The sequence below is a fragment of the Panthera uncia genome (genome assembly GCF_023721935.1).
Source record: "Panthera uncia isolate 11264 chromosome A1 unlocalized genomic scaffold, Puncia_PCG_1.0 HiC_scaffold_17, whole genome shotgun sequence".
NCBI lineage: Eukaryota > Metazoa > Chordata > Mammalia > Carnivora > Felidae > Panthera > Panthera uncia.
This window is the reverse complement of record NW_026057577.1, coordinates 112,242,544-112,266,262: the sequence shown is the minus strand read 5'-3', so window position 1 is coordinate 112,266,262 and position 23,719 is coordinate 112,242,544.

The following is a 23,719-nucleotide window of genomic DNA, read 5'->3' as shown; positions in this document are numbered from 1 at the left end:
ACTCTTCATGTGATAATGATGTGTCAGTGTAGGTTCCTGACAAACATACTGCTCTGGTGGAGGATGTTGAGAATGAGAGACGCTTGGCATGTGTGGAGGCAGGGAGTATACGGGAAATCTTTCTACCTTCTGCTGAATTTTGTTGTGAGCCTAAAAGTATTCTAAAAGATTATATTATGTAAATGGGGGTTATACCTTCATCCTGGTCTGAGACCATATCCACTGGCTCTCATGTTCTAATCCTCACCACTCTTTACCAAATGGAGACTACGTTTGACTGCTTCTGATATCCAGATGTCTTATGTAGACATTAAGGCCATTCTCAGGTTCATCAATCTAGACATTCCATGCATGAAGGTCTACCCATCACTTCTGTGTCATATTGGGCTCAGGAATTTTGTGAGGACTTGCTGGTTTCCAGCACCCTGAACAAAAATTGAGACACAGATTTTCAATACTCTTCAATACCCAAACATGTCTGAATTCAGCAAATTTCTTGTTTTTTAAAAAAAAATCTTTTTAGGGGCACCTGGGTGGCTCAGTTGGTTAACCATCCAACTTCAGTTCAGGTCATGATCTCGCGGTTCATGAGTTCGAGCCCGCGTTGGTATCTGTGCTAACAGTTCAGAGCCTGGAACCATGCTTCAGATTCTGTCTCCCCATCTCTCTCTCTGCCCCTCCCCCACTCATGCTCTGTCTCTCTCTGTCTCTCAAAAATGGATAAATGTTAAAAAAAATTAAAAAATCTTTTTAATGTTTATTTATTTATTTTTGAGAGAGAGAGAGACAGAGTGCAAGCAGGGAAGGGGCAAAGAGAGAGGGAGACACAGAATCCAAGGCAGGCTCCAGGCTTTGAGCTGTCAGCACAGGGCCCAATGCAGGACTTGAACTCATATACTGTGAGATCATGACCTGAGCCATAGTCGGCCACTTAACCAACTGAGCCACCCAGGCACCCTGCAAATTTCCTCTTGATATTAACCCCTCCTCATGGTTGATGGGACGGAGAAGAGCCATAGTCACTCTTCTGAACTATCACCAGCATGAAGTCGATCATTCTTCCCTGAAACTTCTCTCCGCTAAATCCATAAAGTATTGGCTTTAACAAATATAATCTTAAATTTTTGTTCCTTAGAAACTATCCTTGGGAAGTGATTTTATGAAACCAAAAATTCATCTCTGTGTGCTTTATCACTGACATGAGGACTTCATTCTGAGCAATGAAGCTCTTCATCTAGTTGTATATATAGGGAGACATTAGGCTAACCGTGAGTGGAGGAGAGAGGGTGGGGCAGAAACAAAACAAAAATTAAAAACATATATTTTTTTTCAAATTAACATCCCATGAAGTAATATTAATGCCTTCAACATGGAGTGGAGGACTCCCCATCATTAAAACATGGAGACTGTATATACAAGATCAGATTTGAGCAGGTCCTGAAAGCACAAGTAAATTCCATGAGTAAGTGCTTGTGGCCCTACCACGCCACATTGCCTTCTCTGTTACAATTAAGCTGTATGCCTGGTTATTATCTTCATCTTTCTTCCAGTTGCTGGAGATGAAGTTTTCTTTAAAGAGGCAGTGGATGCCATCTGACCCTATTTGCATCAAGTTGGTCACTGATCAACCTAAACCTAACATTTTCTCCCTTCAAGTATTCAATGAGTCTTAACAACCACCACCCAATTTCAGAGTCATTATAATTTCCATTTTCCTACATTTCCCAAATATCAGAGATATTGCATAAGCCAGAGGACCCCTTCCATGTATATCTGGTCACACTCAGCTCAGAGGAAACTTAAAAATTGCCCTGTTGGGGGGCCTGGGTGGCTCAGTCAGTTGGGCATCTGACTCTTGATTTTGGCTCAGGTCATGATATGACGGTTCATGGCATTGAGCCCTGCATCGGGCTCCACACTGACAACAGGGAGCCTGCTTGGGATTCTCTCTCTCTCTGCCCCTCCCCTCACTCCCACTCTCTCTCTCTCTCTCTCAAAACAAATAAATAAACACTTTTTTTAAAAATGCGTTGTGACAGCATGCTATGGGACATCAACACTACTTACTACCAGGTCATGAGGTAGTCATTGCAATTTGGTGGCTAGATGTCCAACTCCAGAATCACATCCTTATAATCTACTCCCTATGATTAAGGATGTCACCTATCTTAGGCTGGCTTATCTGGAAGATCTTGATATGTTGATTTACGTACTAAGGTTTATTGAGGACATGTTCCTGGAAGAGATTAGTTAAGGAGTGGAGGAGTTGAATTAGGAGGAGAAACAAGTCGAGCAAAGGTGCAATTTTATGTGAATTTCCAGATACAGCCTCGTTCCATGGTGAGTGTAAGTTACGCCACAGTTTGTTCTGCTGCAAAGCAAGGAATCTGTGCTGCTCTACTCCTGCACCACTCACTCAGTAGATAGAGGTTGCTGAAAGGTAATGTAAACTCTTAGCACTTTCAATTTGGGGAACATCTAGAAAAAAATAGAACTAGTAGCCAGTAAGGGTAGTACTGTCAAGAAAGTTGTACGTCCAAGTCATAATGAGCAAAGTATACAAAATCTGGGAGAGGAGTAAAGATTTAATTGGTAAAAGGAATCTGGGTGAAGTATGCTAGTGTCCTCTACAATATTCTTGTGATCAAAAACCTATTCAACAACCAAAACATTACCATAATCCCTAAAGCCTTCCCTGCTCTTATCCCCTCCTGGTCACTAACTCCCCAGGCAACAACTATCCTGGCAGCAAATATCACAGATTGGCTCCACCTGTTTTGTACTTTCTATAAAAGGAATTATACACCATGTCCTCGCCTATTTCTGGTTTCACTTACTCATCATTGCATTTGTAAGATTCGTCATGCTGTTGTATGTATCAATGGCTCATCTTTTACTGCTATTTTGTATTTACTAACTGAGTATACCGGATGTATCTATCTGTTTTACGGTGAAGAACATTTAGATTGTTTGCAGTTTTTGGCCACTGTGAATAAACTTGTGACTAGCATTGCTATCCATGTGTTTTACTGCACATATGCCTCAGGTTTGCTGTGGGATTGCATCACCCTGATGTATTTTTCAGCCTGAGTAGCTAACACATCTTTCCAACTGCATTGAGTCCCTTTGCACTCATTAAGAGTAATGTACAGTTTTCCAGTTTGCACATATCCTCACCGAGCTTTGGTTTTATCAGTCTTGGATTTTAGCCACTCTAGTGAGGCTTAGTGATATATCATCGTGGTTTAAATTTTGTGTCTCTGATAATTAATCATGTGTGTTTCTCATGATTACTGGAGACGCCACCTGTTGAAGATTGAAGAGACTCCACTTTATCTCTCTGAATAATTGTGTGGAAGAGAACACTACTTCTGGAAACATTTTTGATTATTTATATGAATGAGAACCTATGTCTACTGTGTATGTTGAGTCATTGCATATTTTAGGATTATTTTTTACAACGATTTGCTTACACTAATATGAATATTTTCATTGCCTTAAGTGTTAAATGTTGTGCAATTCCCATCAAGATTCTCTTTTTAACTCAGAGGATATAATTAGTTAATTTGCAAGCATATGGATAACTCATATTACCATATGTATTTCAGAATACATGGTCTGTGATGCCTTGGAATTTATTGAGGCTTCCTTTATGACCTAAAAGATAGTCTAGTTTTATGAGTGTTCCCTGTGCGCTTAAAAAGAGAGTCTATCTTAAAAACTGAGAATAAACTGAGGGTTGATGGGGAATGGGACGGAGGGAAGGGTGGGTGATGGGCATTGAGGAGGGCACCTGTTGGGATGAGCACTGGGTGTTGTATGGAAACCAATTTGACAATAAATTTCATATTTAAAAAAAAGAAAGAAAGAAACCTAAAAAACTAAAAAAATAAAAAATAAAAAGAGAGTCCATTCTTATCTAAAGTTTTATTATCTAAAATTTTATATAATAAAATTTATTATAAAATTAAAAATCAAAGCTAACTATATTCATTTAAATTGTTCTTAGCTGTGTTTGGTTTTTGGAATAAATGTTTTTTATTGGTTTATTGTATTCTGGTTTTTGTCTTTTTTTTTTTTTTTTACAGCGATTATGCTTCTTAGGAGTTTAAGTGATTTGGTGTGGGAACCCGGGTTTCCATGAATTCTATGTGATAATGTCTACAAAGGAGGAGTTGAAGTCAGGCCCTCATGTGAGTTCTTCCTGGTGACTATAAAAGAGGAGGAGATAAATCTAAAGGCCGAGAGGCCTAGACAAAACCTCTGTTATCCACTCCCATTGCTACCACCAAATCTGAGACCCCCTCTCGTCAAAGTCACCTTTAACTTTTAGATATACGTAATATTGTTTTTAATACATACATAACAATGTTATTTGTAATAGTTACTTGTTTTTTCACTCATAGATAAACCAAAATATGAACAACCCCCTGTAAGTTGATTTCCATTTTTCAGTATCACAAAAAGTCCTGTTATGAATATTTATGGAAACAACCTTATGATGAATTCTCATTTGGGAGAGTTCGTAAGTTCTACAGATTTATGCACTCGCCGGCCGTTTTACCAACTTCAAACGTTTACGGTATCTTTCACAGTTTTTTTTTTTTTATCTTTCACAATTTTCCTATTACAAAGAGTATTCAAATATGGATACAGATTGTATTCAATTCACTTTCAACATTTATCAATTAGTTATTAGTCTCTTTTCACCTACTGATATAATAAATTATAGTAATACCCTTTTTACGGGTTTTATGCATTCATTCTTGGAATAAATCGTACTTACCTCACTGTAAACTATTCTTTGGCATACTGTTAAGGTTTTTTTGGACTAATCTTTATTATCTCAATGTATTTCTAAGATTTTTAATGTCAAATAGCATTGATGTTTCACATACATATAGCAAATTGCACAGATCAGAAGTTAATAGGTTGAGGAATTTCACAGTATCAACATACCCATTTAAAAATCACCCTGAGCAAGTCATCAAACATTCTCAGCACCCCAGAACCCTCTCTAGTCATTAGAGTGATTAGCTCCATCCACTTGGATGTTCCCATGTTATTTCAAACAATATCTTCAAAATAAAACTCATCCTGTTCTCCAAAGCATTCCTCACCACCTATCATCAGGGTTGCTGGTAACTTCTAAATCATAAGATCGGCCTATGGCTCTCTTGACTCTGGCTTAATGTCTGGAATTTTCAAGGTCTGAACCTATTCAATTGACCATCACAATCCTGACTGTTCATCCAAATAACTGCTCCCTTCCCTTAGCTAAGATGTTAAACCTCCTTAATTTAGTTTAGTTCCATTCAAGATAAAGAGGCTTAGACTGATCCTAGTTATGGATTTTGAAAAACTGCTAGGTGCAGTTTAGATGATTCCAAATTAGATTTGCAGATTCTTCCGCTCTGGTTATGGGTCCTGATTGTGATAGCCATGTTTCTGATTTGCTTTAGGGTCCAAATTACATACAATTTAATAGCTGCCTTCTTACTATGTTTCCTCGGGATAGAATCCATGCTTTGCTGACATTACCAGGAACCCCTTTTCCATGAAACTGTGGAACCCAGTTCCTTTAACTTTCAAAGGTCATTTTTTCTCTAGCATAAAATGAGAAGAAAAACGTCTGTATTTTTGCCTCAATGCTTTCTTAAATTATTGTGTGTCCTTTCCTATCATTTCCATCCCTATGCTGCCATACCCACCCACTTCACCAATTCTCTCTGCCCAGAAACCCAGCACAGAGCATGCCTTTCCAACTTGCCTGCTGCCCCACTATCCATTCAAGTTGATTCAGATGAGGCCATCCTTTGACTTCATTGCATGGTCTCTTTAAGCCCCATACTACCCATCACACTTGGAGGCACATGGATAAATGCCTTTCTTTATAAAAGGGTGATTTATTGTTCAAAAGAAAATATAGCATAGAAGGTTAAAGTTAAAACTATAGTATATACATGAGTTTCCTCAGAGAGAAAACCAGAAGATCCTGCACCAGGGTAGATTTATGCCCACTGTTTTTAACCTGGCTCTTCCTCCCTCTGGGTTATTTTTTCTTCCCTCGGAATTTCCACCCACCATTAATACCCCACAGACAAGAGGAAGTCCAGAGCTGATGTGGTCTTCCTGGGAAATTTATCCTTTCAACATTCTAGTCAATGTGAGTTGCCTATTTACCAGGAATGAGCACATGTGTACATGTGTGCGCGCATACACACACACACACACACACACACACACCTACCAAGATCAAGTATCAATTCTTTTATTAATTCTCACAGTTTAAACCAATATCCTTCACACTAAAGGATCTGATTCATAAATATGTTGTGAAATCAAAGTGGGTTACAACTTGCATCTTAATGGAATAAACTTGAAGAAAACAATATGATAGAAAATACCATAGTGCACTGCACACAGTATAACTATAATTTTGTGAATGTGTATTTGTGTTTTGGTTATAAGATGAAATTTATTTCGTACTATGGGCTGCATTAAAAATAATGTGAAGAAACATATAAACGTATAAGGAAGTTTTAAAAACTTCTAACTGCAAAATTCTCATCTTTTCCTAAGAGATATCACGTTATTAAGTAGAGTATTGTTTATTTTATTTCAGGCTTCAAAAACATGCGTACTATTTCAATCCTGCCAGAAATAAAAAAGAATCAAATATATTTTAATAAAAAGACCATTTTGGTAAGGACTCAATTATGTTATTAGACATGAGCCTTTGATGTCCCCAGTTTTTATTCAGGCCAAGAGAAGAAAGTGTTCTATTCTTCTAATTATCTCGGGTTGGGCGGATTCTCTCTCTTCTGATATTAGTTCCACACATGACTCAGGTTTTCCTCACCGACTGCCACATCTCCTAGCTGACTGACTTTCTACTTGTTTGGATTCCTGCTTGTCACCTGCTTTTAATAAAACTCTAAGATTTATGAGAGCAGTAATTTAATGGATGTCATGTCATCATTATGACCTAGCATAAAGCCTGACACTTAATAGGGAATCAATAAAATTCAAATTGGTAGAGTCAAATCGAATTCTGGCCCTCCTTTATTCTATCTGTTAGTGCCTGGTTAATGTCAATGACAAGACCCGACCTACAGGACAGTATTACATAGAAATAGTAATAACGAATGCATTACTTAGTTCCATCAGGAAAAAGACCTTATAAGTTAAAAAAAAAAGGATAAATATGCTGACAAGGCATTAGTGCCTCATGGAGGGTCCAGCTACATTTTTTTTTACCATTTATGAAACAGATCCTATAAGAAACCCAGCTGCAACCCCAGGCTGGTGAGAACGATAGCTTCTCGGATATAATGTTTCGAAGCGAAAAGTCATTTGTGTTTCTTTCTTGGTCCTTTGGCTACAGAGAGCAGCCTTTTGTCAGGGATTTTTTTTTGTCTGTGCCTCCTGGTATTTCCAAGTTGTTATCTTCCTCACCTCAAAATCTAGGATACATAAGGCCAAAAACAAAAACAAAAACAAACCCACAGGAAACTTGCTACCATGCTATTCTTCAAGTTCCCAGGTCCCTGAGCCAATCTGATTTCTCTACTCCTTACAGTCTTATGTTTGTTTTATATGTATTTCATTTGAATTTAGTGGTGAAAATAGGGAAAGTATACCTACCACGTATATCCAGAAGCGTCTGTAGTGTTTTATCATTTTCAGTCATGTCAAGTTGGTAAATAGTGTTACTTGGGTCATCTGTAACCTTTCTAACTTTCTTTCTTTGTGCTAATGCTGCTGGTATTGGAAGTGTACTTCCCCAATCACATGGAATTGCAAAGTGGATAATATTGTCCGTTTTCCAGTTATACTGCTGACACAAGCATTGGGCAATTTTATGTACCCTCCAGATTAAGCTCTATTTTCTTTTTGGGGGGAAGATGTGTGAAGATATCTGATTTTGCCAGCCACCATTTTCCTATAAAGATCAGGAAATCTTCTTCTTCTTCTTCTTCTTCTTCTTCTTCTTCTTCTTCTTTTTAACGTGAAAGAGAGACAGAGAGCATGCAAGCGGGGGAGAGGGGCAGAGGGAGAGAGAGAGACCGCGTGTGCGCGCGAGAGAGGGAGAGGGAATCTTAAGCAGGCTCCATGCTCAGCACAGAGTCCAACTCGGGACTCGATCCCATGACCCTGGGATCATGACCTGAGCCTAAATCAGGAGTCAGATGCTCAACCAACTGAGCCACCCAGTCACCCCAGGAGGTCTTCTTCTTAATGTTAGTGCCTTTTCTATCTGGAAAAACTAAAATTATGCTAGTACACAAAGGATCTCTTACGTTTCTGAAAACATGGGAAATGGAGTTCCATGGAAGCAACAGGTACTTAACGGCCAAAAACCTCTGAATCTTCAACAATTAAAACTGTCTTGGGGCGCCTGGGTGGCTCAGTCGGTTAAGCGTCCCACTTCAGCTCAGGTCACCATCTCGCGGTCCCTGAGTTCGAGCCCCGCGTAGGGCTCTGGGCTGATGGCTCAGAGCCTGGAGCCTGCTTCCGATTCTGTGTCTCCCTCTCTCTCAGCCCCTCCGCCGTTCATGCTCTGTCTCTCTCTGTCTCAAAAATAAATAAACGTTAAAAAAAAATTAAAAAAATAACTGTCTTTAGTTAGAAGGTGCATGCAGTTTTCTTTTCTCGCTTGAATTTAATTTCTAAAGTAAGTACTTGTACAGACACTGGAAAGGATGACACCAGTGCTGAGTCTATCCAAAAACCTTCTAATGATCTCCTTCCCTTATCTTCGCTCTTCATTCAGTCTCCATCTCTTGTCCCCAGAATCACAGATCCCCAAGATACTTGTTGCCTGTTGTCAGTAGAATTTGCCTATTCATGAGCAAGTTGGTTTCGGTTATACAAAATAAGATGTTAAATTTCTTCACATTCAAGTTTTACCGTAAATAACAACCCCATAACATAACCAAGGAAGAGTCAATGGAAGATTTGAATTGGGCAACAAGATCAGATTGTGTTTTAAAAATAGCATTCTTGGAATTCCTAGATATTGAGAAAGTAGATAAATTACCCGCCAAGTTGAAAATAAGGCATAGGATATTCATGCGTGAAAAGTCTACTTTTTATTTTATTTTAATTTTTTTGTTTTAATGTTTATTTTTGAGAGAGAGAGAAAGAGACAGAGAGAGAGAGAGAGAGAGAGAGAGAGAGAGAGACGGAATCCGAAGCAGGCTCCAGGCTCCGGGCTGTGAGCACAGACCTCGTTGCAGAGCTCGAACTCGTGAACTGCGAGATCATGATCGGAGCCAAAGTTGGGTACTTATCAGACTGAGCCTGCCAGATGCCCCGAAAAGACTACATTTGAAACATGTTACTTTCATCAAATTTAGGTGGCTACAATCGAAATTCCAGTCGGATTATATCTTAGTGGATTAGACACAACATTTCCAAAATACATCTGGGAAAACATTCTCAAGAATATCCAAGAACAAAGTAAAACAAACAAATATAATGAATGGATTCCTTCTTTTTTTCTTTGTGCACATATTACTGAATACCTATTAAGTGGCTAAAAAATAACCTTTGCAATGCACTGCAACTACAAGGTTGATATTAGGTACAGATAAGATCTTTTCCTCTGTGGGGTATACAATCTAATTACCTAGGAAGTGGTATTAGATAAAGATTAAGAGTCCTGGCTTTGGAAGGAGGGACAAAAAGGGGGAAAATCAAAGATGCTGCCCAGAAAGCATAAGCTATCACACAAGACACTCATGGTGTTGGCCTAAGAAGATTGATGGATAAGTTAAAGGGCAGATTCATTCTCTAAGATGAAAGAAAATGTGGAAAAAATACGTGAACATGGGCGTTGTAGTTAAATATACCTGTGTTTTGAACCCCATCTCTGACCATTAGTAGCTAGGTATTTCATTTCTACTCATTAGTAGCTAGTTAGTTTCAGCAAATGAATTTAGTCTCCTAACCTTCAGGGTTTTTTTTTTTTTTTCCCTCTTATACAAGGCTTACAATGATAGAAACCTCATGGGGTTATTGTAAGGAATAAATGTGATGACGAGTGTAGACCACATAACCAGATACTAGCAGAAAGAAAGGGATGCATGAATGTGTGGATCCCTAGGTAAGTGGATATGGAGAGAAGCATAAAACTAGAAAGGTAGATGATAAAATTTCCAGAATTACAAGGCAAAGAGGAAAAAAAGTGGAATTGGTTCATCCTGGAGCTTCCCTACTTAATAAAGAAGAAGTGAGCTCTCCTGCTTAAAGTAATATAGGGGAGGTGTGGTCAAACAGTTGAAAAAAATGGATTAAAAAAAAGAAATGACATGGATATGGGTGGCATAGTTAGCAACATGACATAAGAGGTTTTCTTAGGAGTCTAGCAGGCTTAGGTAACCCGCCAATATTAACCGAGGTCTGGAGTAGAAAAATAGGAAGCTGGGTTTAACCTGGCTTAGAAGAGGGAAGAAGAGAATAAAGGGTAAATGTCATCATCATGTCAAGAGGCTAAATATAAATGGCAGACTATGAAACTCAGGCTGAGAAGAAAAGACAAAGCAGCAAAAGGATTGCTAACTACTCGAGGAGAGTTTAAGGTCTATGTGATAGATATTTTCCAGTTAATGGCAAATTTTCAGGCTCTTCTAAGTTGAAGTGGAGGGGAACAAACGGAGAAACGGGGAGGCTTGAGCACTGCGAAGATTACTGGCTGCAGTGCTCGAGTTTCCCAGGTGGATGTCAGAAATCACATCCTAGAAAGACAAAACAGATAAACCTTTTGAGAAGCAGAATGGACTAAGTGACCTCAGGGGGCAGAAGAGACCAGGAACATGAATCTGCCTTGAGTTAGCAAGAAAGCCTACCAAATCATCGGGAATGTGGTAGGCAATTGACCTTTGTAAAGGTCATCAAATATTCACGATGCCAGTCTTTCTTGTTCTCATGATCTGCAACCAGAAACCACAAGTACAGAACCTCCAGATCTGTCCTTGCCTGCTGGAACATGAAATACCAGAGGAGGTGGTTTAGGAGAGCGATCAAAGCAGGTAACAGCCATGACAGCAATTTCATGCCAAATAAGTGGTCACTCAACTGAGCAAGGCAGCTTCTCCCTGCGCTCAGCATGTCCCTGTCCACAGATTCATGGGATAGCAACTTTACTCAAACCTAGCTGTGACCTCAGAGTGACTAGAGCAGGCTCACATTCTGCAGCAACCTCATTCAGGTAATATTTCTTCACCTCCTCTATCCTTAGTTCAAATCAGTGATAGGATCTCTGGCTTTCTTCTCTGTCCGTAGGTTTTCCCATATGTTTGTTGGCCTCCAGTATCCTCTTTATTTCCTCTGCACATGAAAGTAGGGAAAATTTCACCACTAACAGGGCTCTCCTTCTTTTCTTTTCATGCCCACCAGCTGCAATTTGGAGACGAGACAGAAGAGACAGAGTAGGACAGGAGGAAGTTGAGCAAATGATTTGGAAAGTGTCTTCTCTCTGGGCCTAAATATCCCCATTCCTACAAAAGAAGAGTTTGGCTAAAGAAACTGGAAATTTGGGGCGCCTGGGTGGCGCAGTCGGTTAAGCGTCCGACTTCAGCCAGGTCACGATCTCGCGGTCCGTGAGTTCGAGCCCCGCGTCGGGCTCTGGGCTGATGGCTCGGAGCCTGGAGCCTGTTTCCGATTCTGTGTCTCCCTCTCTCTCTGCCCCTCCCCCGTTCATGCTCTGTCTCTCTCTGTCCCAAAAATAAATTAAAAAAAAACGTTGAAAAAAAAATTAAAAAAAAAAAAAAAAAAAAAGAAACTGGAAATTTAATATAGTTAAACTCTTTACTATGTGTTGACCATCTCAATATGCTTTGAAGTTCATATTTTTTCTGAGGCTCAAACTTTTAGATGTTGAAGCTAGAATTTGAACTCAGATCTCTCTGGTGCATATATATAAAAATTATGTGTACATATACATAAAAATTGTGTGTGCCTATCTAAGAATCAAAAAAATCACAAAAATTATTTCTAGATCGGAATATATATCCTTATTCTTGCATCAGGGAAGGTAGACATAATTTTTATGACCCAAGACCAACAATTCCATTTTCAAGTCATTCTTTGTATTTGAACACATCTAAGTGGACTGAAAGAAGACACTTAGCTAGTAAATGAAGGACTTCAGAAGCTGGTCTATCCCAGGAAATCAAATGACTCACATTATAAGGTGACATGTCTCTGATAATGCAGGACAGCAGTCAGTCCGCATCTTTTTTATCAGAATTTTTAATAAATTCTTAGAATGTCCATATTCACTGACATGTATGTTCTGGTATAGATGATCTATTATAGGGTGAACTTATGTAAAAGTAACAGGTCTGGGGACAGCCCTGATGAGAGCCCTGAGCCCAGTTTCCCTTCTAACCAGGACTAGGATTACACATTGGCTATTGGAAGGGGGAAAAAAGTTATTTTAATGGTTTACTTTCTCTAGTTGGAGCAGAAGGGCCTTCTCAGGTCTGAATCCCGGGGGATCAGGCCAATATTGAGACCACCATGTCAAGTTTATAGGAATGGCAGCACCTCAGGGTAATAGGTTCTCTCATGTTTGGAAATCTAGCTGTGCAAGATATTAGGAATAAGCTGTCTCAAGCCTTTTTTTCCCAGGCTTCACCAGAGCAGGACATTGGACGAGATTAAATGGCTGCCTTTTCCAACCTGACCATATTTTTCCTGGTATCCTCTACTTTGGCACATACTGTTTTTTCAGGTAAGCAAACTTACAAGTCTTGGGAGAGAGATATCTGACAGCTTCTTAGCTGTAGAAAAGAAAAATAGTCATGTGTGACTGGGTGGGGAATATTAGACTTGACAATGCAAAGTAGGTATGAATTGGGTATCACTGTTAGAAAAGGGAGTTATTTGGAAAACCTTCCAAAATTTGAAAATGAAACAACATGCTTCTACACAATGCACGGGTCAAGAAAAATCCAAAAGGCAATTCAAAAATTTTTTTAAACACAAGAAAAATAAAACAAAATGAGTGAAAGGTTTGCTTCAAAGGAGTGCCATTACCTTCATATCCCTTTTCTTTTGATTCCATCCCATAGTCATCTTTATGGAACCAGCCTCATTGGTCTCTATCTTTCCTGTGTTACTTTTTGCTTAGGTAAACATATGTGTGAACATTGTGTCATTCCTCCTACTTTCTTGAATAGTAGACAGCACACTACAAATACCTGTTTGCAACTTGCTTTTCTCAATTTACAAATATCTTGAATATTAATACATATCAACTCACAGGGATCTCCCTCATTCTTTTATACAATTGCATAGAACTTCATTGGGTGGGTGTATCAAAGTTTACTCAACCAGTCTTCCATGTATGGGCGTTTAGTTTGTTTCCAATATTTTTCAATCACAAACAATGCTGCAATAATCTTATGCATATGTGTTTTTGTATTGTTGGAGGTACAGCTTCAGGGTAAATTCTTTAAACTAAAAGGTATCTGATAAACTGGAAGAAAATACCTGCAACACATATCACAGATAAAGGACTAATATACCTAATATATAAGAATACTTAAAACTGAGGGAACAAATAAAAACCCAATTGTCAAATGAGTAATTCGCTTGCATATGCAATTCACACACACACATACACATACCCCAAAAATACAGAAATGGATCTTAAATCTGTAAAAGATATTCAACTTCACTATGAAAAAAAAATGCTAACCAAAACTATCTTAAAACACCATTTCTCACTTATTAGAAAGCCTTTCCTACATCAAGATTAAAGAGAAATCCAGTTGATCCTGGCATGGTTTTGTTTCTTATGTTCAGATGCATTTGAAGTTTATTTTCATATGTGATATGCAGTATGTATTTTCACTTTATTTTATTTCTACTAGATGAAAGTTTTTATGTTTCTTTTCTCTTCACTATATCCAGTCACTTTTGTCATTAAAAGATTCTGGTTTTTTTTAGAATTATAGAGAAGCATTCCATCTTTCTTATTCTTTAAAAGATTGTATATGCAACTGGCATAGTCTATTCCTGGGAAGGTTGGTAGGCTTCGTGTTTCCTTTGGGAAAATTTGTAAAACACAATTCAAGTTTTCTCTTCAAACTTTAGAAATTCCAGCTTTTGGAAAGCTAGAATTTTCTAGAATATTTAAAAGATCATTTCACAATGAGAGATAAGGAAGAGCAGAACTATGATGTCTTTTCTTATTTCCCTCTCCAACAGCCAGCTGGCCACCCTGCATCCCCTGGCGACACTAACATCTTCACACAAACTGGTTTCCCAGAGCCAGTCAGTCTCTCCAGAGCCAAGGAATCTCTAAAGTTTCTGACCATCACCCATAGTATCCTCTTTAGCTCAGCATCTTGGGCAAAACTAGCCTAATGTTTTATTTACTTTATCATATTTAATTTAAAAAATAATTTTAGGGTTGCCTGGGTGGCTCAGTTGGTTAAGTGTCTGACTTTGGCTCAGCTCATGATCTCACAGTTCGTGAGTTCAAGCCCACGTCAGGCTCTGTGTTGACAGCTCAGAACCTGGAGCCTGCTTCCGATTCTGTGTCTCCCTCTCTCTCTGCCCCTCCTCTGCTCACGCTCTGTCTGTCTCTCTCTCTCTCTCAAAAATAAATGAATATTAAAAAATATTTTTAAATAACTTTAAAGTACATATATTCATCCCAATTGTAGTGAAAAGGAAACTAAAGCCAACAAAAGTCAAGTAACTTAATGAAAATAACATAGTTTGCAAGTTACGCATACAACCCCAAGTGGTTTTTACTCTTTTCTCAGTGACATAGAAAACTTATAAATAAAGGACTGTGAAAATGAATGGAAGAATGAATAAATGGATAAAGTAGTTAACAAAAAGAATGCCACCCACAAATTCCATCGCTACAAGTTCTTTTGTATACTTTTGTGCAAAGGAGTAATTAGATTACATTTCTTCACTCAGTAACTTCAGTGGGTGAAATCATATTCCATGAAGAACTATTTTTTTTAACCTATTGTGTATGTACTTTATCAGCAGAAATCTTCAAGACAAAAAATACAGATAAATGGCCTAAGGTAAATTTAAATTTCTTGTTCTCAATTCTGATGCTAATCTGATCATTCTCTTGACCTGAGAGACCGAAAACTTCATGGGGGTAAATAGAACAAAAGTTTTCTATGTGACCTTGGACATGCATCTTACCCTTTCCAGACTTAGATTTAATCCCATGCAGCACAAACATTATAACAGTAAAATACATTTCTGAGCATTAAATGAAATAACACCTGTCACTTGCTCAAGGTCATAAAATTAAACAGTGGTAAATACAGAATTTATTCTTAGCCTCAATACAGAATCCTCACTCTTATCAATTTCATTTGAGCCCTCCCCCTAGAATTTCACAAACACATAAATATCTCTATTCACAAACTTCTTAGAATGAGTTACTGGCATTGGGACTCTAAGTTTAAATAAAAAGTTTGTATTTAGGATTTAAGTGGGTATGTGATAATGTTTATGACTTTAAGAGATGATGGATGGGTCACTGCATTTCCTGACATGGCAGTCCACCAAAAACCTGCCTGACCAAAGCCCTGTCTTTGTAATTCTTGAAAAAGAATCAATTCACTAGTAATATTTGATATTATTTCTGTTAGGGGCAGAAGTGATAGGCAAGGAATAGATGAGGGAGAATCTACCAATTGTTATTCATATGATATTTTGTGATATTTGCAGCCCCCATGTAAAATGTACTACCCACATGGTCCTTTGTATGATTCAAAATGTCCGAATATAACGTCATACGTCTGTGCTACAAACGGCCACACTTACCAGAATGAGTGTTTCTTTTGTGTCGATCAGTGGTAAGTTGAAAATAAAATAGCATTATTTTTTCCTCTATACTTATTCACAGAAATATCAAATAATCTTAGCCCAGGAGCTGGATTTACTGATGGATGAGACTTTTGAAAATAACCTCTATTGTTGATAAAAGATTGGGGACAGACTATGTATAAAGAGAACAGTCTTTCTGAAAAACTTCAGTTAACATTCAAAGTTTACTCATTAAAAAAGAAAGAAAAGCTTATGTGATGCTTTGGCAAAATTGTACAACAATCATACTAATAGATATCTATAGATTATATTCAAATAATGAATAGAAATCCATTTTTTCAAATCACTCAGAAATGTTTAACAAGTCACATTGACATGCCGATGACTAGCACTCATAAATTTTCATGGTAGACATAAATAGATATAGATATCAATACAGACATAGGCACAGACATAGATATAGGTCTATAGGTCTATAGGTCTATATAGGTCTATATAGGTCTATATAGGTCTATAGGTCTATAGCACATAAAAAAATGCTTATGTGCTCTTACATCAATAAAAATTGACAGTGATTTATATATTTCTTTGCCTTTCAAGTAAGTTCAATAGTAAATTTAGATTTTAAAATTAATAATATTCCTTGTGATATATTTTAAACTCCATTTGAAATTGTTTTTACAAACAGATTTGCATCTAGTATTAGTAACTTTTAGTAACTATTAGTAACTTTTCCATGAACTATCAGATCTTCTCTGTTGGAAATCCCCAAAACTATCCTCATGTTTGATGATTTGCTAGCAGGACTCACAGACCTCAAAAAGCTATTACACACATGGTAGCAGTTTATTACAATGAGAGGATATGAGTAAAATCAGCAAAGGCAGAAAGCTCCTAGGGTGGAGTCCAAGAGAAAGCAATCACAAGCTTCCAGATGATCTTTCCCAGTGGACTCACTCAGGCAGTGTTTAACTCTCCTAGCTATGATGTATGACAACACATATGAAGTACTGTCAACCTGGGAAGCTCACCAAAGCCTTGGTTCCCAGGCCTTTTGTTAGAAGCCAGTCACCTAGGCAGATAGCACCTGCACAGCTAACAATTACTTAGTCTCCAGCCACCCCACATTCCCAGAGGTCAAATTGATATGGGGTGGCTCAGGACCACAGTGAACAACAACAGACATTCACTTAAGTATAAACTATGCGGCGTGGCCTATGACCCCAGGTTATAAAGTCACTCTTATCAGGAGGGATATTCTAAAGGCTTATGGCTACTTCCTAGGAGCTAATTTGAACATCCCAAGTCTGTTGAGCTAATTCTTTAATGTATATCTTCCTTTTAAAGCAATCTCATGGGCTTCCAGTGTCATGTTTTGATCCCATGAGGATGTTATTGCTGAGCACTGAAGGAAATGGCTGTAGAAATTATTGAATAAAGGAAATATTTTCTCATCTTCAGAGAAAGTTCTAGACTCAGAGGATGATTACAATGTCGTTTAAAGGAAAAGAATGGGAACTGAAAAAATGGGAATTAACCAAGTATCTACCATCAGTTTCAAAGCAAGATTAATGAGAATTCATGAATGTCACCAGACTATGTAGAATAATTAAATCACATTAACATTCCTTCCTAATAGCTGCTGTCACTTTCTCAGGCAGGGGCTAATTAGCCAAGACACTCAGAAGTGCCTTCTTAGCTCTTCCACATAATCCTTTTTCCACACCTGTGGTATTTGGACACATACCACTAAAAAGAGCAGTGTAGGAGGAACTGAATCACCGTGGCCTGGGCTTCCTAAAACTAGCATAGACTGATGCAGAGCTACAGTGCAGGTCTCTCTCTTGCACAGGTGGCAACCCAATGACTTCTCAAAGTTGGTTCTGAGATTTCTTTCAGCCTCATCTAGAAGACTTGAGAAAGTCTCAGCACCACTAAAATCATGCCTCAGACCTGTTCTGACAGAAATGGGAAAAGACTGAAGAAACTATCTTCCTTCCTTCCTTCCTTCCTTCCTTCCTTCCTTCCTTCCTCCCTTCCATCATGTGATTCTCCTAAATTTACTGCAAACACCATAGCTGTTACTTCTTAATCTAAGAATAAATAACAAGCCCTTGTTGATTGAAAAAGCAAAAAATGGTTCGGTAACGTCAGAGCCAGTATGAGACCAGATCTTACCAAACACATCTACTTCTGAAACACATTGATGCCAATGGCAGGTGTGGTGCAGTGGCCTGTGTATTTGCTTCAATTCTCAATGCAACTTGCATGTATAAGCTTGGTCTTCATGCTGTTTCTATTTCTTGGGGCAAAAAGGACCATCTTGATATTCTTTTGAGTGATGGAAGAAGGAGAATAATCCCTCCATCTCTGCTTTTAGTGGCATTGTGAAGAAAAATCCTGAAAAACTGGGACTCACAATCTTGAGAGGTACTCACCATTTGTGAATGATGTAAATCCCTTGAAAAAAAAGAAAACAAAAGTGTTTTAGGAGGCTGAGCTAAGATGATGGAGAAGTAAGAGGACCCACCTCGCTGCACAAACACAACTAGACAAATATCAAATTATTCTAAATACCCAAGAAATTGATCTGAAGACTGACAGAACAAACTATACGACTAGAGGGAGAGAAAAGGCCACATCATGGAAAGCAAGGAGAAGCTCTGCATAGGAATAACCTGAGAGAAAGAGCAGCCAAAACACAGCAGCTGAGTGAACACAGCTTACAGAAGAGACACTTCTTGAAGCACCAAGCTCTGTAAGTATATGACTTCTTCTTTATAAAGCCATTACTTGCAGGATCAGGAAACATAACACACTTTCCTGACACAGAAAAGGAGACAGACACCTAGACAAAGTGCCAAGACAGAGGAATTCATACCAAAAGAAAGAACAAGAAAAGGTCATGGCCAGGGATCTAATTGAAACAGATATAAGTAATATACCTCATCCAGAATTTAAAGCAGCAATCATAAGGATACTAGCTGAGCTTGAAAAAAGCGTATAAGACACCAGGGAGTCCCTTACCACAGATATAAAATACCTAAAAACTAGTCAGACCAAAATGAAAAATGCAATAACCGAGATTCAAAACTGATCAGACGTAATGACCACAAGAATGGAAGATGCAGAGGAATGCATAAGTGATATAAAAGATAAAATTATGGAAATAATGAAGCTGAAAAGAAGAGAGAAAGAAAAATGTTAGGTCATGGATATAGACTATGGAAACTCAGTGACTCCATAAAGCATAATAACATTCATATCATAGAAGTCTGAGAAGAGAGGGAAAAGAGGGCAGAAGGTTTATTTGAAGAAATATAGCTAAAAACTTCCCTAATCTGGGGAAGAAAACAGACATGCAAATCCAGGAGTTACAGAGAACTCCCATCAAAATCAACAAAAGCAGGTCAACACCAAGACATATTGTAGTTAAATTTGCAAAATATAGAGATGAAAAACTCCTAAGAGCAGAAAGACAAAAGAAATCCCTAACTGACAAGGGATGGCCTGATCCATTTAATGTGCTGAATGGGAAAAGTATGCAGCCAAGAATATTCTATCCAGCAAGGCTATCATCCAGCACAGGAGAGATAGAGTTTCCCAGACAAACAAAAACTAAAGGAGTTTGTGACCACTAAACCAGCCCTGCAAGAAATATTAAAGGGGAATCTTTGAGGAAAGAAAGACCAAAAGTGACAAAGATTAGAAAGGAACAGAGAAAATCTCCAGAAACAATGACAAAACAAGTAATAAAAGGGCACAAAATTCATATCCATCAATAATTACTCCAAATGTAAATGGGCTAAATGCTCCAATCAAAAGACATAGGGTGTCAGAATGGATTAAAAAAACCCCAAAACCCATCTATATGCTATCTACATGAGATTCATTTTAGACCTAAAGACACTGTCAGATTAAAAGGGAGGGGATGGAAAATCATGCTAATGGACACCAAAAGAAAGCCAGAGTAGCAATACTTATATCAGACAAACTAGATTTTACATAATTTATTTTTTTATTTTTTTTATCATTTTAATTTTTTTTTTAATTTACATCCAAGTTAGTTAGCATATAGTGCAACAATGATTTCAGGAGTAGATTTCTTAATGCCCCTTACCCATTTAGCCCATCCCCCCTCCCATAACCCCTCCAGTAACCCTCTGTTTGTTCTCCATATTAAAAGCCTCTTATGTTTTGTCCCCCTCCCTGTTTTTATATTATTTTTGTTTTCATTCCCTTATGTTCATCTGTTTTGTATCTTAAAGTCTTCATATGAGTGAAGTCATATATTTGTCATGGAATATAGACAAACTAGATTTTAAACCAAAGGCTGTAATAAGAGATGAAGAAGGGTACTATATCATAATAAAGCAGTCTATCCAACAAAATCTAACAATTGTAAATATTTATGCCCCCAACGTGAGAGACCAAAATATATAAAACAATGAATAACAAATGTAAAGGTATTCATTGATAATAATACAACAATAATAGGGGATTTTAACACCCCACTTACATCAATGGACAGGTCATGTAAGCAGAAAATCAACAAGGAAACAATGGCTTTGAATGACACACTGTACAGATGGACTTAACATATATTCACAACATTTCATCCTAAAGCAGCAGAGTACACATTTTTTTTTCAAGTGCACATGGAAAATTCTCCAGAATAGATCATACACTAAGTCACAAATCAAGCTTCAACCAGCACAAAAAGACTGAGATCATACCATGCCTATTTTTCGATCACAACGTTATGAAACTTGAAGTCAACCACAAGAGAAAAATTGGAAAGACCACAAATACATGGATGTTAAATAACATCCTACTAAGGAATGAATAGGTCAACCAGGAAATTGAAGAAGAAATTAAAAAGACAAACAAACTGGAAACAAATGATAATGAAAACACAATGGTCCAAAACCTTTGGGATTCAGCAAAAGTGGTCATAAGAAAGAAGTATATGACAATATAGGCCTACCTCAAAAAGCAAGGAAAACCTCAAATCCGTAACCTAATCTTACACCTAAAGGAGCTAGAAAAAGGACAACAAATGAAGCCTAAAGTCAACAGAAGAAGAGAAATAATAAAGATTAGAGCAGAAATAAATGATATAGAAGCAAACAAACAAAAAACAAACAAACAAACAAAAAACAAAAACAAACAAAAAACCAGTCAAACAGATTAATGAAACCAGGAGCTGACTCTTTGAAAGAATTAATAAAATTGATAAATCCTAGCCAGATTTATCAAAAATAAAAGAGAAAATACCCAAATAAATAAAACACAAATGAGAGAGAAGAGATCACAACCAACACCACAGAAATAAAAACAACTATAAGAGAATATGATGAAAAATTATAGGCCAATAAATCAGGCCACCTAGAAGAAATAGATAATTTCCTAGAAACATATAAAATCACCAAAACTGAAAAAAGAAGAAATAGAAAACTTGAACATACTGATTATCAGCACAGAAATTGAATCTGTAATGAAAAATTTCCCAAGAAACAAAAGTTCAGGGTCAGATGGCTTCACAGGGGAATTCTACCAGACATTTATTTTTATTTACTTTTTAAGGTTTTTAAATTTATTTTTGAGAGAGAAAGAGAGAGAGAGAGAGATTGAGAGAGAGGGTATGAGCAGGGAAGGGGCAGAGATTGAGGGAGACACAGAATCCAAAGCAGGCTCCAGGCTCCAACCTGTCAGCACAGAGACCGATGCAGGGCTCAAACTCACAGACCATGAGACCATGACCTGAGCCAAAGTTGGACACTTAACCGACTGAGCTACTCAGGCACCCCACTACCCGATATTTAAAGAAAAGTTAAGGGGTGTCTGGGTGGCTCAGTCGGTTGAGCGTCTGACTTTCAGCTCAGGTCATGATCTCACAGTCGTGAGTTCGAGCCCTGTATCCGGCTCTGTGCTGACAGCTCAGAGCCTGGAGCCTGCTTCGGATTCTGTGTCTCCTTCTCTCTCTGCCCCTCCCCCGCTCATGCACTGTCTCTCTCTCTCTCTCTCTGTCAAAAATAATAAACATTAAAAAAAAATTTTAAAAAGAACATTAATACCTATTTTTCTGAAACTGTTCCAAAAAATATAAATGGAAGGAAAACTTCCAAACTCATTCTATGAGCCTAGCATTACCTTGATTCCAAAACCAGATAAAGACCCCACTAAAAAAAAAGAGAGAGAGAGAGAGTTACAGACCAACATTCCTGATGAACATGGATGCAAAAATTCTCAACAAAATACCAGCAAATAAAATCCAACAGTATAGTAAAAGAGTCATTCACCATGATCAAGTGGGATTTGTTCCTGGGCTGCAGGGCTGGTTCAATATCCACAAATCAATCAATGTGATGCACCACATTAATAAAAGAAAAGATAAGAACTATATGATTCTCTCAATAGATGCAGAAAAAAACCATTTGACAAAATACAGCATCCATTTTTTATAAAAACCCTCAAGAAAGCAAGGCTAGAAGGAACTTACCTCACATCATAAAGGCCAAATACGAAAGATCCACAGCTAATATTGTCCTTAATGGGGAAAAATTGAGAGACTTTTCCCTACTGTCAGGAACGAGACAAGGATGTCCACTCTCACCATTATTATTTAACATTGTACTGGAAGCCCTAGCCTCAGTAATCAGATAATGCAAAGAAATAAAAGTCCTCCAAATCAGCCCAAAAGAAGTTAAACTTTCACTATTTGCAGATGACATGAGACTCCATGTAGGAAACCTTAAAGACTCCACCTAAAAGTTGCTAGAACTAATACATGAATTCAGCAAAGTTACAGGGTACAAAATCAAAATGCAGAAATCTGTTGCATGTCTATACACCAATAATGAAGCAGCAGAAAGAGAAATCGAGGAATTGATTCCATCCATAATGGCACCAAAACCCATAAGATACCTGGGAATAAACCTAACCAAAGAGGTAAAAGATCTGTAAGCTGAAAACTATAGAATACTTCTGAAAGAAATTGAAGATGATACAAAGAAATGGAAAAATATTCCATGTTCATGGACTGGGAGAACAGATATTATTAAAATGTTTATATTACCCAAAGCAATCTACACATTTAATGCAATCCCTGTCAAAATAACACCAGCATTTTTCAGAGAAGTAGAAAAAACAATACTAAAATTTGTATGAAACCACAAAAGACCCTGAATAGTAAAAAAAAAAAAAAAAAAAAAAAAGAAAAGCAAATCTGGAGGCATCACAATTCTGAGCTTCAAGTTATATTATAAAGCTGTAGTGATAAAAACAGCATGATACTGGAACAAAAACAGACACATAGATCAATGGAACAGAATAGAAGACCCAGAAATGGACTCACAGCTATATGGTCGACTAATCTTCAACAAAGCAGGAGAGAATATCCATTGGAAAAAGACAGTCTCTTCAACAAATGATGTTGAGAAAACTGGACAGCAACATGTAAAAGAATCAAACTGGACCACTTTCTTACACCATACACAAAAATAAATTCAAAATGGAAGAAGACCCAAATATGAGACGGAAAACCATCAAAATCTTAGAGGAGAACCAAGGCGGCAGCCTCTTTGGCATCAGCTGTAGCAACTTCTTAGTAGATACATCTCCAGAGTTAAGGGAAACAAAAGCAAAAATGAACTATCGGTACTTATATCAAGATAAAAATCTTCTGCACAGTGAAGGAAACAACCAACCAAACTATAAAGCAACCTTTGGAATGGGAGAAGATATTTGCAAGTGGCATAGCTGATAAAAGGTTAGGATCCAAAATCTCTAAAAACAAAACAAAACAAAAAACACCTCATCAGACTGAACACCCAAAAAACAAATAACCCAGTTAAGAAGTGGGCAGAAGACATGAATAGACATTTTTCCAAAGAAG